This window comes from Bombina bombina, chromosome 3 (assembly GCF_027579735.1).
Source record: "Bombina bombina isolate aBomBom1 chromosome 3, aBomBom1.pri, whole genome shotgun sequence".
In the NCBI taxonomy this organism is placed as follows: Eukaryota; Metazoa; Chordata; class Amphibia; order Anura; family Bombinatoridae; genus Bombina; species Bombina bombina.
The window spans coordinates 240,816,607-240,837,845 of record NC_069501.1 but is presented as its reverse complement, the minus strand read 5'-3'; positions in this window follow the sequence as shown (position 1 = coordinate 240,837,845).

Here is a 21,239-nt window from a genome sequence, read left to right as displayed (position 1 = left end):
AAACTTCCGAATTTAAGAATCAAATCTGATACGAATACATTCAAATACATCCAAATTTATTCAAATCCGAATTAATCCGAAATGAATACATTTGAATGTATCCGAATTTGAATCGATCCGAAAGTAAATGAAAAAAAATCTGAATCGGTCCGAAATGAACCAAAACAAAATGTTCCGCTGTGCACATGTCTAGAACCTTTTTCATACATTTTGCTCAATAATAATAGAACTTATGAACGAGGTTCCTTTAAATGACGTCATCCAAGATGGCGTCCGCCGAATTCCGATTGGCTGATAGGATTCTATCAGCCAATCGGAATTAAGGTAGAAAAATCTGATTGGCTGATTGAATCAGCCAATCAGATTCAAGTTCAATCCGATTGGCTGAACCAATCAGCCAATCGGATTGAACTTGAATCTGATTGGCTGACTTTTGGCTCCCCGTTTCCATTACCTTCTGCCCCGGGTTATTTTTGTCTCCATGAGTTGAACGTGCTTGCACTGAAAGCCTGGATGCAGAAGAACAATTAGCTTTATGGGATCTTTCTCTTTGTTGTATGTCCTGAGCTGTATGGAATGTTTTTGATTAGGTGTCGGCCAATGTTGGCTAATTATTTGAAAGAAAGGTGCTTGCTACATTTTCTTATCTGTTTTCTGGATTTCTGAATTCTTTCAAGAGGACACTCACTTTATTTTATCAAAACTATGATGAGTTGACATAAAGAAAAGGCATAACACAAGGCACTGCTGAGATTCAAACTCATGATCTTGTGTTTACTAGGCATGTGCTTTAACCATCTAAGCCACACCACCTTTATGTCACTGAAGTCGCCATCTTGAAAAATCATTGCATTTCAAAATGGGAAAATGTCATTTCAAAAAGGAGATAAAATTAAAAAATTTGAAACATATCACTAATAGAACATGATAGTGCCAAGGTACAATATCAGGTGCATTATCCCATATCCCTATAGCTGAGCAACAGCTACTACAAACTATCTGCTGACATTGCCCAGCATAGAGTACGACAGCCTCTGTTGACCCAAATTTAATTTGTTTCTCTGCATATAATTACAGAAAGCTGCTATATATCTTTGGACTACAAGACTGAAAACCTAGTAATTTTTTAAGTGGAATGTGTGTTAGAAGCCACTTTGAAAAAGTTCACAAAAAACTATTTGGGAAAACAGACCAATGGCTCGTTGGTCTAGGGGCATGATTCTCATTTAGGGTGCAAGAAGTTCTGGGTTCATATCCCGAAAGAGCCCAACTTTTCTGAAAAAAAGGGACAATCTAGGCCAAAAAAAACTTTCATGATTCAGATAGGGCATGTAATTTTAAACAATTTTCCAATTTACTTTTATCACCAATTTTGCTTTGTTCTTTTGGTATTCTTAGTTTAAAGCTTAACCTAGGAAGTTCATATGCTAATTTCTTAGACCTTGAAGGCCACCTCTTTTCAGAATGCATTTTAACAGTTTTTCATCACTAGAGGGCGTTAGTTCATGTGTTTCATATAGATAACACTGTGCTTGTGCACGTGAAGTTATCTGAGCAGGCACTGATTGGCTAAACTGCAAGTCTGTCAAAAGAACTGAAATAAAGGGGCAGTTTGCAGAGGCTTAGATACAAGATAATCACAGAGGTTAAAAGTATATTAATATAACTGTGTTGGTTATGCAAAACTGGGGAATAGGTAATAAAGGGATTATCTATCTTTTAAAACAATAAAAATTCTGGTGTTGACTGTCCCTTTAACTTCCTCAGATGCCTTCTCCATGTATCTCATTCACATAGAAATGATAGTTCCTGTAGTCATGTAAAGGATATTAAACACAGGAAAGACTTGTTTTTTATTTTCCTTTTTGATGATACTTTCCCAGCCATATCCAACCAAATGATTGCCAGCACTACCACTGCAACATTCTGGCTCGTTGGTCTAGGGGTATGATTCTTTCTTTGAGTGTGCAAGGTCCCGGGTTCAAATCCAGGATGAACACATGTTTTAAATACTCTTCACCATATATAGACTATGTTCTTTCTAACATACATTAGCAACACTACAAGGCCTATTTATTAAAGGTCTGTCAAACCTGATCTGACAGTGCGGATCAGGTCCGACAGACCTCGCTAAATGCGGAGAGCAATACGCTCTCCATATTCAGCATTGCACCAGCAGCTCTTGTGAGCTGCTGGTGCAATGCCGCCCCCTGCAGATTCGCGGCCAATCGTCCGCCAGCAGGGAGGTGTCAATCAACCCAATCGTACTCGATCGGGTTGAATTGTGGCAATCTCTGTCCACCTACTCAGAGCAGACGGACAGGGTTATGGAGCAGCGGTCTATAGACCGCTGCTTCATAACTGCTGTTTCTGGCGAGCCTGCAGACTCGCCAGAAACACGGGCCATCAAGCTCCATTCGGAGCTTGATAGATATGCTCCTAGATCTACTGAAAGGATATCAAAGTACGAAAACATATAGTACTCAGAGGAAAGAAGACAAAACTGACGTGGCTAAAAAAGCTTAGGAAAATTTTTTGGCCGATTAGGAAATCATGTTTTCTGGAAAAGATAGACTAACAGACACTTCTAAGATTTATTCTAAGCAACTTGTACCTACTGGACAGACAATTTAACCAACAAAATCAAAGCAGCAACACAGAAATCATCCCAAAAGATAGGGTTGCTCCACAGAACTAGACGTGCGTTTCGTTCTGAATCAAAATTCAGACAAATTCGCCAAATTCGAAGATTTGAATTGATTAGAATTTCCGAATTACCCTAGCAACGAAACTAAACTAATCCCAATGCATTTGTAACGAATAAATCCAAATTTCTTCGGATTTATTTGTTACATTCAAAGGGCCATGGACTAATCACAATTCAGTATAAAAACTAAATTTAGTGAGATTTAGTGAAAAAGAACAGTGAAATAGTTCTGTTTGTGTAACTTGAAACCATCTGAATCAACATCACACACACTGAACTTCCAAATTTACGAATTGAATCTAGTGTATGGGTGTACACACATATGTCTCTGATGAAGCGCAGGTACACCTGCGCGAAACATATCAGGTGTTCCAGTCTGTAATGACCCCTTGACTGTGGTTGAATAAATTGATACCTGATTAACAGCACTTTCATTGTCTGGCAGCAGTTTTCCTTTCTGCTTTCTGATTATATGTTTAAATGTGTATTTATATACAGTATGTATTTCTATTTATATATGTATATTTGTATATTCATACATATATACAGATGTATACACACATATATATGTTTTTATACTGTATGTGTGTGTGTGTGTATGTATATATATATATGAAAAAAATGGTTTGAAGTGCCAGCACAATCCAATTTATATATTGTGAGATTTTTAGATAACCCTAGATATCTTTATAGTCATATATCTAGGGGTGCAAGGGGGCATAAATATAAAAATGAATAATGTAAGGAAAATTAAGAAGATAGAAAACCACAGTATGCTCTATGCCAGCACAATCTATAAATAATCAAATAAGAAGATAAAGCTATTAAGCACTTGGTGTAGAGGTCCCTGTCTGGCTGGAAACAGATACCCTTCCCATAATTAACCAGATGCCTCTAAATTCACTTACAAAAATATAATATATTTATTCAACAATAAACCCAATATAATAAATGCAATATAAAAGGTTAGTGAGTATACTAAATTACTAATATATGATGCCTATCTACCAATGGCCATTGGGATGATGTACTAGTCCCATTCTAGTATAAGAGCTCTTATGGATCCTTATGATGGGGTTATGGATATATCACTGTTCTTATGGCCTATGATGGCCTAGAAAGCAAAAAGAAAGTCCATTTCTATGATGATACTGTTCCCCATTAGACTTTGTTATTTATAATCCAAGAGTACCAAAAGTATGCCAAATACAGGTGGTTGGAGACCGGGCATAGGCAGATAAGAGTCCACCAATATAACACTGTATTGGTAAACAGCAGCAATGTTAGTTGACAGCAGCAATGTTAGTTAGCAATAGCGGTGGCGGTAAAGCAAGCCAAATTTCCCAACAGTTAGTTCTAGCAATTATTGCAATAAATCAACAAGCAAGCAGATAATTAATATGCCAACGACAGTTTGACACAGATCAGTATTGGCTGTTATGTCTCTGTGAGTATCCCAAATCATGCACTGAGTATGTATATACGATCAACTTTGCAGGGTTCAACCTACTGAGGTAAATTCCTCGCCCAAGGGACCCTATTATTACTGTTATTACTATTATTATCTGACTACCAGCTCTGGTTTTGACTCCTGGCCTGTTATTTGATTTGTGGACTTTTTATTATTTTTTGCTATTAATAAAGGTGTGATTATTTTTGCACTTCTCGTCTCAGTCTGATTCCTGGCACCCTGACATGCACTAATAGGAGTTGTTTGCAGGGACACTAATATGAATAGGATATCCCTTGATACAATAATGCCTTGTAAAGTAGGATTATACATCATACAGGTAGTATGCTGACTGGAACTTCCTGAAATTGTTTAAATTCCCGGAGGGGAATAGAAGTCAGTGGGAAATGATACACCATGAAGAAGCCACATACAACTTGCCCTGCAACGAAACACATGTAGCGTTTTTGTTTTTTTAGTCCTCAGCTAGGCCAGCCGAAGGAATCTTATCCCATGGTGCTTTTGAGGTTATATCAGATGTACGAAGAGAGCGAGAAAAAGCAAAGTTAACAGCTGTTGGAGAAACATAAAGCGGTAAAAGGCGCAGATGAACGGATTTGCAAGCCAAAACAGCATGACTTATCTATCTTCAAGCGATTGGATTTGACACGGCAGAGGCTCTGACAAGAAGACTGGTGAGATCTATCCGTTTTGCACTGTAATAATAGGGTCCCATGGGTGAGGAATATACCTCAGTAGGTTGTACCCTGCAAAGTTGATCGTATATACATACTCAGTGCATGATTTGGGATTCTCACAGAGACATAACAGCCAATACTGATCTGTGTCAAACTGTCGTTGGCATATTAATTATCTGCTTCCTTATTGATTTATTGCAATAATTGCTAGAACTAACTGTTGGGAAATTTGGCTTGCTTTACCGCCACCGCTATTGCAAACTAACATTGCTGCTGTCAACTAACATTGCTGCTGTTTACCAATACAGTGTTATATTGGTGGACTCTTATCTGCCTATGCCCGGTCTCCAACCACCTGTATTTGACATACTTTTGTTACTCTTGGATTATAAATAGCGAAGTCTAATGGGGAACAGTATCATCATAGAAATGGACTTTCTTTTTGCTTTCTAAGCCATCATAGGCCATAAGAACAGTGATATATCCATAACCCCATCATAAGGATCCATAAGAGCTCTTATACTAAAATGGGACTAGTACATCATCCCAATGGCCATTGGCAGATAGGCATCATATATTAGTAATTTAGTATGCTCACTAACCTTTTATATTGCATTTATTATATTGGATTTATTGTTGAAAAATATATTATATTTTTGTAAGTAAATTTAGAGGCATCTGGTTAATTATGGGAAGGGTATCTGTTTCCAGCCAGACAGGGACCTCTACACCAAGTGCTTAATAGCTTTATCTTCTAATTTGATTTTTTATAGATTGTGCTGGCATAGGGCATACTGTGACTTTGTGGTTTTCTATCTTCTTCATTTTCCTTACATTATATATATATATATATATATATATATATATATATATATATATATATATATATATATATATATATATATACACACACTTTGGAGCCTATTCCACTCAAATACCTTGAAACATGAAAAATATTTTTTATTCAATAATAATAGTTTGTTCGTATTTAAGGTTCCAATGTTCTTCATATAGGAGGAAAATGTTCTTTGTATTTCTAAATATATACTTCTTTATATATATCTATCTATACCTGTATATATTCATATAGATATTAAAGATGTTCTTAAAATGTGAACATTTATGTATATTTTACAGTAACTATAATAATTATTAATATTTTTTTATATTTTCTTTTTAATATTTACTTATGTTACCTTTTTTAACACACACAATATACTTGCTTCCCTATCACAATAGAAATACTTAATTGAATTTACCCTTTGTCTAAATTTCTTGGAGATCATCCCTTGACGTTTGAAATGTTTTCTTGAGTTTACATGAATGTAGATGGTATATCTTGGGTTACTTTTCGCAAATTAAGAAATAACTTGACATATCCCAAAAAATATTGTTGCTTTCTGTTTCTTCTGAAAATAATCTCCATATTTTTGCATTACTTATTCTTTTATAGCAAGACTTTTAAATAATTCAGATATCTCTGTTATTTTGAGTACTTTAACTCCATTCAGCTCACTTCTTTTATTTCCTTTTATTTCCTTTATAATGTCTTCTATGATTTACGTTACCAATAGTTACAATATATTATATTTCTTGCTAGTTTTTTTGTTTAAGGAAATAGAAAAAAATCACAATGAAAAACAGTACAAATTGTTAATATGTTTTTAAAATGCATACATTTTATTTAAAAAACTGCATTAAAAGTCATAATAATATTAAAACTGTGTCTTCAAATATACAGAAAGCAACAACCAGTTATGTGCATTAGGCACCTGCTGAGCAGCTCAAAGTTTGACAAAGTTCAAAATGCTCTGTCCATAACATGTAGATACTCCCACCTCATCCGTTACCACTTAGCCAGCCAATCCCAACCGGTCCCTAGGGATTCAACTATGGCCTCTTGCTCAGTGCGAACTCATACACCAATATGGTACACTCATCCGTTACCTCCATCAGCCTCCGGGCCGTGGCATGTCCCCTCTTCGGTTTACCTTCTGCTGGTGGGTGACGTCATCACTCTCTTCCTATCTCACGTGGTGACGGGTGGGAGTAGTCAGGTGCAAGGGATGGCTCACTGACGTGCTGCACTCATTCAATCACTATGCCTCAAAGATATCCAATGAAGGAGCACTCTCAGCGAAGTTAAAATGTAACTTTTATTTTCCACATCTTTTATGATATCCACATATTAGAAATTACTTTTAACACAGCGGTAATGTGGATGGAGAGTAGGAGCTTACTCCCAGACTTGCTCCTGACGCGTTTCAGCTGAAAAGTCGAAATCGTAGCTACAGTCCAAAGGTCCAATCCAACCTTAAATATATACTTGTGTACTCTCATTGGTTAAAACCATACCAGGAGTGAAACTACCAGTCTCCACCCTCATGACATCTTAATTTGCAATTATAAACAATAGTGTATTCACATATTTACAGTGTCAGTCTTACATAATCCAATCAGCATTAGAAACAACATCCTTATCACGACGTTATCTAAAGATTATATATATATATGCACCTCTATATATGCAATGTCCACTTACTGACAGGCACATCTCTCACATATTTGTGCTAATACACATGTTCCTAATGTGGTCTGTACCTCTTTGCCTGTATAGTGAGTGCACAATCCAACATGTCAATGTCATCTAACCTTATTGGTCATATCAAGAAGTGCTCTCTGATGATTCTGACATACAAATGGAGTGTATAGCATACTTTATTCTACAGGGGGGGGGGGGAGAGAAGATACTTGAAGCAAGTGTACATGAAGCAAGCATACACACAGTAGAGGAGAGGGAGGGAGGGGAAGGGAGGCGTGAAGCATACACGGGTATAAAATATTTATCCACACAGGCTCAAAAAATCCCTATTACTCCCAAAAATTGATGACATCATATTCAGAAGTTTAATCCTCCCGGAACTCTAGTTTTGAGCCTGTGTATCCAAAACACCTCCCTTTTGCCCAAAAGCTTGTCCCTATCCCCCCCCTCTCTCCTTACACTTAACTACCTCTACTGTTTGCATCTTTATTATGTTCATGCTTAAACTGTTGCACCAGGGGAGTAGTTAGTTTCCCTAGTTTTATACTAGATAAGGCTCACGGATTCTATGTCTGACCTCTCTGCTCGTGAGCCCCACGTACTGTATCCCACATTCAATACATGTATATTGCCCAATAAACACTCTGTATTGATTAAAACAAGTGGTTTTATTAAACAATTCAATTAATAAGTTGTTAAGCATTACTTTATGCTACATACTATAAGCAACAATTCAATTAACAAGTTGTTAAGCAATATCTTATGCTACATACTATAAGCAACAATTCAATTAACAAGTTGTTAAGCAATACTTTATGCTACATACTATAAGCAACAATTCAATTAATAAGTTGTTAAGCATTACTTTATGGTACATACTATAAGCAAAAATTCAATTAACAAGTTGTTAAGCAATACTTTATGCTACATATTATAAGCAACAATTCAATTAACAAGTTGTTAAGCAATACCTTATGCTACATACTATAAGCAACAATTCAACTAACAAGTTGTTAAGCAATACCTTATGCTACATACTATAAGCAACAATTCAATTAACAAGTTGTTAAGCAATACCTTATGCTACATGCTATAAGCAACAAATAATATAAATTTCTACATCACTAGATAATTGCATCATATATGTTCCACTTTGGCTGGGGATTCCCATCAGCCCGAACGATATAGAGGATCTGGGAGTTTCAATATTATTTCCATGCGGCACACGTCTGTCTTTAGAATGAGAAGTCCAATGAATCTAAGTTCCCAGATCCTTTATATTCACTCTAATAATACTAATTCTTACAGTAGTTTTTGCAAAACTGTCTATGTGTCTCTTATTCCTGTCCAGATGGAGTCATTTGTTCTTTTAGAATACATATTATTTTGTTCAGCGTTTATTCAAACAAAACAAGTTATATATAAGCTTCAAGTCTATGCCATGTCAGCAACTCAGGATATCTTTGATTACTACATAGATTCATATAGGCCAAGAAGACTGGTGCACATTCATCACTCTCTATATGGCCTGCCATATCACATTTGTATCACAACATGTGAGAAGGTACACCACGTAAACTGACTTGCAGTTAAGACAAGAATAATGTTTAAATCTTTCTCCCGTGGGCGTACTCATGAAACCTTCCCCAGCTTCAAGGTACTCACATGCAGTACAGTGCTGATAACTGCACTTAAAGGTCCCTTTGAAGCGTAACCATGATGAAATTTCCTCTGTAATTGCCTTTAATTGAGTAGGGGCTATCGTGTTCCCTATTGACTTTCCTCTTTTTAAGGCATACCTGCAACCCTTAGCTACCACATCCACCAGGCCATCATCTGCCTTAAGCATATGGAAATGTCTCTAAATTATATTACATACCTGGTGAAAATGGCTGGTATATTAGGTTATAAAAGAAACCCCCTCAAACTGTTGTTCCTGATAATATTACATCTAGATAGTTGACTACTCTACCCCCAAAATCAAAGGTGAACTGTATTCCAACTTCATTTTGATTAAGAACATCTATAAAGTTTTCTGCCTCTAGTTTGTCTGCTTTCCAGATGATCAACAGATCATCAATATACCTTTTATAGTATATTAACTTGCTTCTCACATGTTCATCACATCCATAGATGTGGGACAGCTCCCACCAACCCATAAAAAGTTTGGCATAGGAGGGGGGTAAACTTTGCCCCCATAGCTGCCCCACATCTCTGGAGGTAATGAACACCCTCAAAAACAAAAAAATATATCTGTCAACAAAAATTCAGTTACCCAGAGAATATATTTGCAAAAGTCCTGATCAAAATTAGTCATTCTTTCCAGAAAATTGTTTATGCTATACACTCCATTTGTATGTCAGAATCATCACAGAGCACTTCTTGATATGACAAATAAGGTTAGATGACATTGACATGTTGGATTGTGCACTCACTTTACAGGCAAAGAGGTACAGACCACATTAGGAAGATGTGTATTAACACAAATATAGAGGTGCATATATAGAGGTGCATATATAGAGGTGCATATATAGAGGTGCATATATATAATCTTTAGATAATGTTGTGATAAGGATGTTGTTTCTAATGCTGATTGGATTATGTAAGACTGACACTGTAACTATGTGAATAAACTATTGTTTTTAATTTCATATATACAGTAAATATAAAATACTTAGAGGCTCAGGATTCAATAAATCAGTATGTTCACAAATTTTGTAATGGGAACGGGAGGTGTTGGTGAATTGACCACACATGTATAATATAATAGTTTAATTAAGAAATACTAATGATTATGCTATTAACAGACAATAAGAAAAGAAAACTTTGCCTATTTGTGAACAGTTCAAATGGCAACAGATGTGCATTAGCAGTTGTCTCTGCCCTCCTATCCATACAAATGGATGACCTAGTCTCCTCTCTGAAAAAGCTACAATACCACCTCACTCTTGTCATGGAACATCCAGAACTGTGGGCCTCAACTCACCCTACAGTTTCCTAACCCCATCATGGAGCTCTGTAGGTTAATTGTCACTACCACACTGCAAACTGTTATATCAGGATGTCTACAAGAACCCAGGATTAATTTTGGGGGGGGGTAGAAGACAGACTTTTAGTTGTACATTTCAATTAACCACTTTGGTACAAAAGAATTTACTTGCAGTGTGCTGAGGACGGTAAAGTGCCTTCCTCGAAAGCAGCCCACATTTCCTTAGTCTCTAATGGATGAATGAGGCGGAGCTGAATTCTCTTCATTCTTAGCATTCTTGGGGCTGCTATGATGTACTTATATTCTATAAAGAAATGGCTTAAGGAAGATACAGTTTTTCATGCCTGTAGCGTGGGGAGAAGCTTTTGTGGAGCCCATGGGGCCTATTTATCAAAGGTCTTGCGGACCTGATCCGACAGTGCGGATCAGGTCCGCAAGACCTCGCTAAATGCGGAGAGCAATACGCTCTCCGCATTTAACATTGCACCAGCACCTCACAAGAGCTGCTGGTGCAACGCCGCCCCCCTGCTGACTCGCAGCCAATCGGCCACCAGCAGGGAGGTGTTAATCAACCCAATTGTACTCGATCAGGTTGATTTCCGGCGATTCCTGTCCGCCTCATCAGAGCAGGCGGACAGGGTTATGGAGCAGCGGTCTTTAGACCGCTGCTTCATAACTGGTGTTTCTGGCGAGTCTGAAGACTCAACAGAAACACAGCCCCACAAGCTCTGTTCGGAGCTTGATAAATGGGCCCCCATATGTCAGCTATGCCCTTTCAGGTTAGGGTTCACATTTTTATTAAGTGCAGGTAAAAATGGTGATCACCTGCAGCATCAGCAACAAAGGGCATTTCCACAGAGAGGAAGGAGCTCCTATTTTCATCTCATATTTACTTAGAGGGGAATGAAGGTTTAGGATTTCCCAGGTGCTTGGCAATAATCCATATATATATTTAAAGCTATGCTGTATCTAATAGTGGTTATTTTGGGTAGTATCACCATGGTTCATGTGATTGTTCGAGTTATCTAAAAAGGGGAAACAATACAAATTCAAATTGCTAGTACAGAACCTATTTTTCACTTGGAAGTTATAAAGTGTTATGCCCCATGACAGTGTACTTATATACTATTGGGTAATACCTGTTTACATAGTCCTATCTTACTAACGTTTGGTTGTGACTGGTAGTGTCACCTGGTCTTTAACCTCCAAAGGCTTAGGTCTTTAGTATTTTCAAACGTGATCACTGCTTTTTCTCAGCTTTTGCAAGAACATTTAGGGCTCTATTCACAAAGAGATGAATTGCAGGTGACTTGTAGGTTATTTTAAATCTTTCATTAACTATGCATTATCAAGGGCTAAACCCAGTGAGTATATCCAGCAAGAAGAGCTGAGTTTGCACTGCACAATGCATAGTTAATGCTGCATACAATTCACCTGCAATTCTTGCATTTTATGTGAATTGTACACAGCATTAACTATGCATTGTGCAGAGTTAACACAGCTCTTCTTGCAGGAGATACTCACTGGGTTTGGCACTTCATAATGTTTTGTTAATGGCGGAAATACATTTTTTTAAATTTAAAGAACATTTTTACTTAAAACAAAAACGGCTAGATATAGGCCTAGATTTAGAGTTCGGCGGTAAAAGGGCTGTTAACGCTCCGCGGGTTTTTTTCTGGCCGCACCATAAATTTAACTCTGGTATCGAGAGTTCAAACAAATGCTGCGTTAGGCTCCAAAAAAGGAGCGTAGAGCATTTTTACCGCAAATGCAACTCTCGATCCCAGAGCTGCTTACGGACGCGGCCAGCCTCAAAAACGTGCTCGTGCACGATTCCCCCATAGGAAACAATGGGGCTGTTTGAGCTGAAAAAAAACCTAACACCTGCAAAAAAGCAGCATTCAGCTCCTAACGCAGCCCCATTGTTTCCTATGGGGAAACACTTCCTACGTCTGCACCTAACACTCTAACATGTACCCCGAGTCTAAACACCCCTAACCTTACACTTATTAACCCCTAATCTGCCGCCCACGCTATCGCTGACCCCTGCATTACACTTTTAACCCCTAATCTGCCGCTCCGTAAAACGCCGCCACCTACGTTATCCCTATGTACCCCTAATCTGCTGCCCTAACATCGCCGACCCCTATGTTATATTTATTAACCCCTAATCTGCCCCCCACAACGTCGCCGACACCTGCCTACACTTATTAACCCCTAATCTGCCGAGCGGACCTGAGCGCTACTATAATAAAGTTATTAACCCCTAATCCGCCTCACTAACCCTATCATAAATAGTATTAACCCCTAATCTGCCCTCCCTAACATCGCCGACACCTACCTTCAATTATTAACCCCTAATCTGCCGAGCGGACCTCACCGCTACTATAATAAATGTATTAACCCCTAAAGCTAAGTCTAACCCTAATACTAACACCCCCCTAATTTAAATATAATTTACATCTAACGAAATAAATTAACTCTTATTAAATAACTTATTCCTATTTAAAGCTAAATACTTACCTGTAAAATAAATCCTAATATAGCTACAATATAAATTATAATTATATTATAGCTATTTTAGGATTAATATTTATTTTACAGGCAACTTTGTAATTATTTTAACCAGGTACAATAGCTATTAAATAGTTAAGAACTATTTAATAGTTACCTAGTTAAAATAATAACAAATTTACCTGTAAAATAAATCCTAACCTAAGTTATAATTAAACCTAACACTACCCTATCAATAAAATAATTAAATAAACTACCTACAATTACCTACAATTAACCTAACACTACACTATCAATAAATAAATTAAACACAATTGCTACAAATAAATACAATTAAATAAACTAGCTAAAGTACAAAAAATAAAAAAGAACTAAGTTACAGAAAATAAAAAAATATTTACCAACATAAGAAAAATATTACAACAATTTTAAACTAATTACACCTACTCTAAGCCCCCTAATAAAATAACAAAGCCCCCCAAAATAAAAAATTCCCTACCCTATTCTAAATTAAAAAAGTTACAAGCTCTTTTACCTTACCAGCCCTGAACAGGGCCCTTTGCGGGGCATGCCCCAAGAATTTCAGCTCTTTTGCCTGTAAAAGAATAAATACAATACCCCCCCCCCGACGTTACAACCCACCACCCACATACCCCTAATCTAACCCAAACCCCCCTTAAAGAAACCTAACACTAAGCCCCTGAAGATCATCCTACCTTGTCTTCACCATCCAGGTATCACCGATCCGTCCTGGCTCCAAGATCTTCATCCAACCCAAGCGGGGGTTGGCGATCCATAATCCGGTGCTCCAAAGTCTTCCTCCTATCCGGCAAGAAGAGGACATCCGGACCGGCAAACATCTTCTCCAAGCGGCATCTTCGATCTTCTTCCATCCGGTGCGGAGCGGGTCCATCTTGAAGCAGGCGACGCGGATCCATCCTCTTCTTCCGATGTCTCCCGACTAATGACGGTTCCTTTAAGGGACGTCATCCAAGATGGCGTCCCTCGAATTCCGATTGGCTGATAGGATTCTATCAGCCAATCGGAATTAAGGTAGGAATTTTCTGATTGGCTGATGGAATCAGCCAATCAGAATCAAGTTCAATCCGATTGGCCGATCCCATCAGCCAATCAGATTGAGCTCGCATTCTATTGGCTGATCGGAACAGCCAATAGAATGCGAGCTCAATCTGATTGGCTGATTGGATCAGCCAATCGGATTGAACTTGATTCTGATTGGCTGATTCCATCAGCCAATCAGAAAATTCCTACCTTAATTCCGATTGGCTGATAGAATCCTATCAGCCAATCGGAATTCGAGGGACGCCATCTTGGATGACGTCCCTTAAAGGAACCGTCATTAGTCGGGAGACATCGGAAGAAGAGGATGGATCCGCGTCGCCTGCTTCAAGATGGACCCGCTCCGCACCGGATGGAAGAAGATCGAAGATGCCGCTTGGAGAAGATGTTTGCCGGTCCGGATGTCCTCTTCTTGCCGGATAGGAGGAAGACTTTGGAGCACCGGATTATGGATCGCCAACCCCCGCTTGGGTTGGATGAAGATCTTGGAGCCAGGACGGATCGGTGATACCTGGATGGTGAAGACAAGGTAGGAAGATCTTCAGGGGCTTAGTGTTAGGTTTCTTTAAGGGGGGTTTGGGTTAGATTAGGGGTATGTGGGTGGTGGGTTGTAATGTTGGGGGGGGGGTATTGTATTTATTCTTTTACAGGCAAAAGAGCTGAAATTCTTGGGGCATGCCCCGCAAAGGGCCCTGTTCAGGGCTGGTAAGGTAAAAGAGCTTGTAACTTTTTTAATTTAGAATAGGGGAGGGAATTTTTTATTTTGGGGGGCTTTGTTATTTTATTAGGGGGCTTAGAGTAGGTGTAATTAGTTTAAAATTGTTGTAATATTTTTCTTATGTTGGTAAATATTTTTTTATTTTCTGTAACTTAGTTCTTTTTTATTTTTTGTACTTTAGCTAGTTTATTTAATTGTATTTATTTGTAGCAATTGTGTTTAATTTATTTATTGATAGTGTAGTGTTAGGTTAATTGTAGGTAATTGTAGGTAGTTTATTTAATTATTTTATTGATAGGGTAGTGTTAGGTTTAATTATAACTTAGGTTAGGATTTATTTTACAGGTAAATTTGTTATTATTTTAACTAGGTAACTATTAAATAGTTCTTAACTATTTAATAGCTATTGTACCTGGTTAAAATAATTACAAAGTTGCCTGTAAAATAAATATTAATCCTAAAATAGCTATAATATAATTATAATTTATATTGTAGCTATATTAGGATTTATTTTACAGGTAAGTATTTAGCTTTAAATAGGAATAAGTTATTTAATAAGAGTTAATTTATTTCGTTAGATAAAAATTATATTTAACTTAGGGGGGTGTTAGTGTTAGGGTTAGACTTAGCTTTAGGGGTTAATCCATTTATTAGAATAGCGGTGAGCTCCGATCGGAAGTTTAGGGGTTAATAATTGAAGGTAGGTGTCGGCGATGTTAGGGAGGGCAGATTAGGGGTTAATACTATTTATGATAGGGTTAGTGAGGCGGATTAGGGGTTAATAACTTTATTATAGTAGCGCTCAGGTCCGCTCGGCAGATTAGGGGTTAATAAGTGTAGGCAGGTGTCGGCGACGTTGAGGGGGGCAGATTAGGGGTTAATAAATATAATATAGGGGTCGGCGATGTTAGGGGCAGCAGATTAGGGGTACATAGGGATAACGTAGGTGGCGGCGATTTGCGGTCGGAAGATTAGGGGTTAATTATTGTAAGTAGCTGGCGGCGACGTTGTGGGGGGCAGGTTAGGGGTTAATAAATATAATATAGGGGTCGGCGGGGTTAGGGGCAGCAGATTAGGGGTACATAAGTATAACGTAGGTGGCGGTCGGCAGATTAGGGGTTAAAAATTTTAATCGAGTGGCGGCGATGTGGGGGGAGCTCGGTTTAGGGGTACATAGGTAGTTTATGGGTGTTAGTGTACTTTAGGGTACAGTAGTTAAGAGCTTTATGAACCGGCGTTAGCCAGAAAGCTCTTAACTCCTGCTATTTTCAGGCGGCTGGAATCTTGTCGTTAGAGCTCTAACGCTCACTGCAGAAACGACTCTAAATACCGGCGTTAGAAAGATCCCATTGAAAAGATAGGCTACGCAAATGGCGTAGGGGGATCTGCGGTATGGAAAAGTCGCGGCTGAAAAGTGAGCGTTAGACCCTTTAATCACTGACTCCAAATACCAGCGGGCGCCCAAAACCAGCGTTAGGAGCCTCTAACGCTGGTTTTGACGGCTACCGCCGAACTCTAAATCTAGGCCTTAGAGTTTTGTCGGTAAAGACCCGCGTAGCTAACGCAGCTTTTTTCCCTACCGCTACTTCCAAACAACACTGGTATTGAGAGTTGTCTGAAGGGCTGCGTTAGGCTCCAAAAAGGAAGCATTGAGACGAATTTACCGCCACTTCAACCCTCAATACAAGCGTTGCTTATGGTAGCGGTAAGCTGGCAAAATGTGCTCGTGCACGATTCCCCCATAGGAAACAATGGGGCAGTTTGGGCTGAAAAAAAACCTTACACCTGCAAAAAAGCAGCGTTCAGCTTCTAACGCAGCCCCATTGTTTCCTATGGGGAAACACTCTCTAAGTCTGCACCTAACACCCTAACATGAACCTCGAGTCTAAATACCCCTAACCTTACACTTATTAACCCCTAATCTGCCGCCCCTGCTATCACTGACACCTGCATTACACAATTAACCCCTAATCTGCCGCTCCGGACACCGCCGCCACCTACATTATCCCTATGAACCCCTAATCTGCTGCCCCCAACATCGCCGACACCTATATTATATTTACTAACCCCTAATCTGCCCCCCCCCAATGTCACCGCCACCTAACTTCAAGTATTAACCCCTAATCTGCTAAATCTAACCCTAACCCTAACACCCCCCTAAATTAAAGGGACAGTCAACACCAGAATTTTTGTTGTTTTAAAAGATAGATAATCCCTTTATTACCCATTCCCCAGTTTTGCATAACCAACACAGTTATAATAATATACTTTTTACCTCTGTGATTACCTTGTATCTAAGCATCTTCTGACATCCCCCTAATCACATGACATTTTATTTATCATCTATTGACTTTCATTTTAGCCAATTAGTGCAGTGTCTGCCACAATCCATGGGCATGCTCACAATGTTATCTATAGGGTTTACCTGAACTAGCTCTCCCCTGCTGTGAAAAGCAAATACAAAGCATGTGATTAGAGGCGGCCTTCAAGGGCTTAGAAATTATCATATGAGCCTTCCTAGGTCTAGCTTTCAACTAAGAATACCAAAAGAACAAAGCAAAATTGGTGATAAAAGTAAATTGGAAAGTTGTTTAAAATTACATGCCCTATTTGAAACATGAACGGTTTTTTTGGACTTGACTGTCCCTTTAAATATAATTTTAATTTAACAAAAAAAATTAACTCTTATTAACTAAAGTATTCCTATTTAAAAATAAATACTTACCTGTAAAATAAACCCTAATATAGCTACAATATAACGAATAATTATATTGTAGCTATTTTAGGATTTATATTTATTTTAGAGGCAACTTTGTATTTATTTTAACTAGGTACAATAGCTATTAAATAGTTATTAACTATTTAATAGCTACCTAGTTAAAATAATTACAAAATTACCTGTAAAATAAATCCTAACCTAAGTTACAATTAAACCTAACACTACACTATAATTAAATTAATTAAATAAATTACCTACAATTAAATACAATTAAATAAACTAAACTAAATTACAAAAAAACAAAACACTAAATTACAGAAAAAAAAAAAATTACAAGAATTTTAAACTAATTACACCTAATCTAAGCCCCCTAATAAAATTAAAAAAATAAAAAATAATAAAAGTCCCTACCCTATTCTACATTACAAAGTAATCAGCTCCTTTACCAGCCCTTAAAAGGGCTTTTTGCGGGGCATGCCCCAAAGTAATCAGCTCTTTTGCCGGTAAAAAAAAAATGCAACCCCCCCAACATTAAAACCCACCACCCACATACCCCTACTCTAACCCACCCAAACCCCCCCTTAAATAAACCTAACACTACCCCCTGAAGATCTCCCTACCTTGAGTCGTCTTCACCAAGCCGAGCCGAAGTCTTCATCCGATGGGCCAGAAGAGGACATCCGGACCGGCAGACATCTTCATCCAAGTGGCATCTTCTATCTTCATCCATCCGGAGTGGAGCGGAGCCATCTTCTTCCCAGCTGACGTGGATCCATCCTCTTAAGCCGACGCCTACTCGCCGAATGAAGGTTCCTTTAAATGACGTCATCCAAGATGGCATCCCTTGAATTCCGATTGGCTGATAGGATTCTATCAGCCAATCGGAATTAAGGTATGAAAAATCTGATTGGCTGATTGAATCAGCCAATCAGATTCAAGTTCAATCCGATTGGCTGATCCAATCAGCCAATCAGATTGAGCTTGCATTCTATTGGCTGTTCCGATCAGCCAATAGAATGCAAGCTCAATCTGATTGGCTTATTGAATCAGCCAATCAGATTTTTCCTACCTTAATTCCGATTGGCTGATAGAATCCTATCAGCCAATCGGAATTCAAGGGACGCCATCTTGGATGACGTCATTTAAAGGAACCTTCATTCGGCGAGTAGGCTTCAGTTGAAGAGGATGGATCCACGTCAGCTGGGAAGAAGATGGCTCCGCTCCGCTCTGGATGGATGGATGAAGATAGAAGATGCCGCTTAGATGAAGATGTCTGCCGGTCCGGATGTCCTCTTCTGCATGGATAGGATGAAGACTTCTGCCGGTCTGGATGTCCTCTTCTGGCCCATCGGATGAAGACTTCGGCCCGGCTGGGTGAAGACGACTCAAGGTAGGGAGATCTTCAGGGGGGTAGTGTTAGGTTTATTTAAGGGGGTTTTGGGTGGGTTAGAGTAGGGGTATGTGGGTGGTGGGTTTTAATGTTGGGGGGGTGTATTTTTTTTACAGGCAAAAGAGCTGATTACTTTGGGGCATGCCTCGCAAAAAGCCCCTTTAAGGGCTGGTAAAAGAGCTGATTACTTTGTAATGCAGAATAGGGTAGGGACTTTTATTATTATTTTTTTTTATTATTATTTTATTTTATTAGGGGGCTTAGATTAGGTGTAATTAGTTTAAAATTCTTGCAATATTTTTTTTTTTCTGTAATTTAGTGTTTCTTTTTTTAGTAATTTAGTTTCGTTTATTTAATTTTATTTAATTGTAGGTAGTGATGTCGCAAACCTAAAAAAACTTCCGCAAAAGTTCGCGAACCAGCGAACCGGGCGAACTGCCATAGACTTCAATAGGCAGGCGAATTTTAAAACCAACAGGGACTCTTTCTGGCCACAATAGTGATGGAAAAGTTGTTTCAAGGGGACTAACATCTGGACTGTGGCATGCCGGAGGGGGATCCATGGCAAAACTCCCATGGAGAATTATATAGTTGATGCAGAGTCTGGTTTTAATCCATAAAGGGCATAAATCACCTAACATTCCTAAATTGTTTGGAATAACATGCTTTAAAACATCAGGTATGATGTTGTATCGATCAGGTAGTGTAAGGGTTAAGCCTGCTTCACAGTGCGCAGTGTAGGTGATATACCTGCCCTGACCATGCTTTGCAGACCAGGTATCAGTGATCAGATGGACCCTTGCCCCAACACTGTGTGCCAGACATGCCATTATAGCACACTTATATGGCTTTGGCGTTGCTTTTTGGTAATTAGAAGGCTGCTAAATGCCATTGCGCACCACATGTGTTTTATGCCCAGCAGTGAAGGGGTTAATTAGGGAGCATGTAGGGAGCTTGTAGAGTTAATTTTATCTTAAGTGTAGTGTAGTAGACAACCCAAAGTATTGATCTAGGCCCATTTTGGTAAATTTCATGCCAACATTTCACCGCCAAATGCGATCAAATAAAAAAATATTGTTCACTTTTTCTCAAACTTTAGGTTTCTCACAGAAATTATTTACAAACAACTTATGCAATTATGGCATAAATGGTTGTAAATGCTTCTCTGGGATCCCCTTTCTTCAGAAATAGCAGACTTATATGGCTTTGGCGTTGCTATTTGGTAATTAGGCTGCTAAATGCCACTGCGCACCAAACGTGTTTTATGCCCAGCAGTGAAGGGGTTAATTAGGGAGCATGTAGGCAGCTTGTAGAGTTAATTTTAGCTTAAGAGTAGTGTAGTAGACAACCCAAAGTATTGATCTAGGCCCATTTTGGTATATTTCATGCCACCATTTCACCGTCAAATGCGATCAAATAAAATAAAATTGTTCACTTTTTCACAAATTTTAGGTTTCTCACAGAAATTATTTACAAACAACTTATGCAATTATGGCATAAATGGTTGTAAATGCTTCTCTGGGATCCCATTTGTTCAGAAATAGCAGACTTATATGGCTTTGGCGTTGCTATTTGGTAATTAGGCTGCTAAATGCCACTGCGCACCACACGTGTTTTATGTCCAGCAGTGAAGGGGTTAATTAGGGAGCATGTAGGCAGCTTGTAGAGTTAATTTTAGCTTAAGTGTAGTGTAGTAGACAACCCAAAGTATTGATCTAGGCCCATTTTGGTATATTTCATGCCACCATTTCACCGCCAAATGCGATCAAATTTAAAAAAAACTTAAATCTTTTCACAATTTTAGGTTTCTCACTGAAATTATTTACAAAAAGCTTGTGCAATTATGGCACAAATGGTTTTAAATGCTTCTCTGGGATCCCCTTTGTTCAGAAATAGCAGACATATATGACTGGCGTTGCTTTCTGGTAATTAGAAGGCCGCTAAATGCTGCTGCGCATCACACGTGTATTATGGCTAGCAGTGAAGGGGTTAATTAGGTAGTTTGTAGGGAGCTTGCAGGGTTAATTTTAGCTTTAGTGTAGAGATCAGCCTCCCACCTGAGACATCAGACCCCCCCTCCCAAACAGCTCCCTTCCCTCCCCCACCCCACAATTGTCCCCGCCATCTTAAGTACTGGCAGAAAGTCTGCCAGTACTAAAATAAAAGGTTTTTTAAAAAAAAAATTTTTTTTTTTAGCATATTTACATTTGCTGTGGTGTAGCATCCCCCCTTAGCCCCCAACCTCCCTGATCCCCCCCCCCCCCGAAACAGCTCTCTAACCCTCTCCATCTGCCTTATTGGTGGCCATCTTGGGTACTGGCAGCTGTCTGCTATTATTTCACAGTCAAAAAAGTGTTGTTTTTTTTAAATGTACACTACTGTTACACCAGATATGAGTGGTGGCACTGGGCAAGTGGGCACAGTATACGCTG